The 2,621-nt window shown below is 48.7% G+C and overlaps 1 long non-coding RNA gene across 2 annotated transcripts; it reads left to right on the plus strand.

Annotated features, from left to right (window-relative positions):
- The first annotated feature begins 566 nt into the window (after window positions 1-566).
- Window positions 567-2,142, plus strand: LOC137864834 (uncharacterized). 2 transcript variants are annotated; one of them, XR_011101642.1, is made up of 3 exons: window positions 567-1,022; window positions 1,148-1,200; window positions 1,586-2,142. It is a non-coding gene; the product is annotated as an uncharacterized lncRNA (long non-coding RNA). The 2 variants fall into 2 exon arrangements; XR_011101641.1 differs by having other exon boundaries at window positions 567-977.
- Window positions 2,143-2,621: the final 479 nt, after the last annotated feature.

Consider the following 2,621-nt stretch of genomic DNA (forward strand, 5'->3'; position numbering starts at 1 on the left):
CGTGCGCCAGGCAGGACAGTTTCCTTCTGTTCGTCTGTCTTGTAGTGTTGCTTCTGCAGCGTCTGTTCTGTGCTTCTCAGGTCTTGATATCCTCCTAACTTTTTACACCGGACTGACTAGACAGGGGACTTGGTAGCGGTGCTGAAGGGCCTCAATGCTTGTTTTGTCATCGTGATTCTGATCCGAGCACTTCTTGTCTTGCAGTCGCTGCTTGAACTGCAGATCTGTTTCAGGTCTTGTGCATCATATTCGGTTTGAGATCGCGTCTGTTTCCATCCTCACTCTTGCAGAAGTCATCTGGGCCACATCAGGAGCTCTTGCTTGGGAATCGAATTCCTAAGTGTGTTCTTAGGGGGTTTTCACTCCCCATCCTTCCGGTCTCTTGTCTTGAAGGCAGGCTTTTCAGGCCTCCATCATCCCAGTTCTGGAAGCTGCTTCCAGTCGCGTGTCGTGACATTTGAGTCTCTGGTAGGGTCTGGTGCAGAGCACCTGTATCTGACTTGCTGTTGTCATAGGGCTTTCCTTTTGGGGGTCACTTTTTCTTGTGCCTTGTGTTGTGTGTTTTGTTTGTAGTGTTTGTGGTGTGCCTGTGTGTGTATGTGTTTGGTCTGGAGCTGTCCTGCCTGGCAGTTAGTGATGACAGCTAACATGGCATTGCATGGGTGTACTAATACATTGTCTGGACTGTTTTGGCGAAGACATCCGGTCTGCCTCTGGGCACGTACTGAAGGGCAGCTGGCACAGTCATCTCTGTGGTGTTTGGCAGATGTTGGGCGTGGGAGATTTGAGCTGCTTGCGAGCAGCTGCTCGCATAGCACTGGAACGGTGTGCTTGAGGAGGTCTGTCGAATCTTGAAAGCTTACAGATATGGGGTTTTGAAACTTTCATTTTTATTTCTATGCTGTCCCCAGTAGAGCGTAAACCTTTGGAGGAACCTGTCACAGGAAAGAGCTCCTTCTGGAACTGTTCAGCACTCGGTAGGCAGCTCGGTGACTGGCTTGATCTACTTCTGAGGTGCTGAGGTATGGGGGCTTCTGTTTTGAAACGATAATATTGTAAATGGGGTCCCTTTGTGTTGTTGAGCGATGGGTGCTAATGCTAGCAGCTGAATGATTGATTCTCTTGTGACTGTTTTCATTTGTTAAAGCTGAAACACAGTGTACGACACGGGACTTGACGACCAGAGCTGCTTTTGGCAAGGTGAGTAATGAACAGCTATAGAAGGTAATTTAGTGGTGCAGTTTTCACTGCAGTCACTTAACTACACCAAGTACAGTAAAAATCCTGTTTATATTTCAGGGGTGTTGTAGCTGGCCTAAGAGAGCAGATGGAAGCATCTTCCTCGAGGGCAGGTGAGGGGGCCGAGGTAAGGGAGCAGATGAGAGTAACTGTCCCAGCTGTGCTGTGGCTTTGGATGCTGCTTCAGCCTATGCTTTTGTTTCTCTTTTGCAGGTGTCTCGCACAGGCTGAGTGGGGCCAAGCTGCACTCTGAAGAGCAGCACGAGAAGGGCGGGCTGGTTGTGAGCTGGATTGGAGCAGAACTGCCAAGTAGCATGAGGTGAGTGCGAAGGGTCTTGCTTTGCAGGTGCCATGGCAGGCTCTCCACAGAAGCGGTTGAGGATTTGAGAAGAGGTTGCGGATGATCAAGGAGCGACACGTGCAGGGATGGCTTGAAAACGGTATGGCCGCTTTCTCTTCTGTTTATCAGGTGTCCCAGGCAACGTGGGCTGTGATGTTAGTCTTCAGAATCGGAACAAAGCGGGTGCTGATGGCTGTCTTCTTTGGTAGGCAAGGAGGTGCCCAAAGCCCTGTCTTGTGTAGCCTGAGCACGCCTCGCTGAGTATGAAGCTTGATTTCCAGCAGTTCTGAAAACTGTGTTGAGGCTGAAATGCTGTTTCTGTGTTTGGGTTGGGCTTGTACCTTGGTGAGTGTAGGGATGGGTTTTAATTTGGTGCAGTGGAGGGCCTGGCCCCAGTGTCCTGTAGTGTGTTTTGACCCGTGAGCATAGCCTTTTGGTTTTCAGATAGCCTACTGAAGTAAGTGATTTTTCCTGTGAGTGGAATGGAATTGAATTCTTCTTTGGCGCATAATCTGTTCTGCTCCTAGAGTTTTCTTCCTGCGTAAATACAAGTCTGCGCTAAATCCGGCTGAAAAAGCTTCATTTACTTGCGTGGTAGTATTGTCCTTTCAGTATTCAAAGCTGCAGCAAAAGCATGGGGATTTTTGTTTCTAGAAACACCCCAGTTCTCCTGTCTGCACTCTGCATGCTGTTGAGCTAAGCCTTATAAGGAAGTTAATAAAACCACAGCTGCTGCTGCTCCTCTTTCTGCTTTTTTATGCTTTCCCCCTGCACTTTCCCAGGTGATTGGCTTCAGGTTCCAGGTGGGACCTAATGGTAACTGAGTTGAAGGTATGCCATCAGAGAGCTCCTTCTGCCTGGGCTGCACTTTTGGATAAGCGCTTTGTTTTTCCTTCAGTCTTTTGGAGGGTTCTTTAGGTGGGTCAGATTCTATGGACTGATGCGTTTCCTAGTAGAAACCGGTACGCGTATCTTTTTGAGGTGGCAACTGGTAGGATCTGTCACTGTAAAGCAATCTAGTAGTAGTATGTGCCTGTATTAC

This window comes from Anas acuta, chromosome 15, assembly GCF_963932015.1.
Source record: "Anas acuta chromosome 15, bAnaAcu1.1, whole genome shotgun sequence".
NCBI lineage: Eukaryota > Metazoa > Chordata > Aves > Anseriformes > Anatidae > Anas > Anas acuta.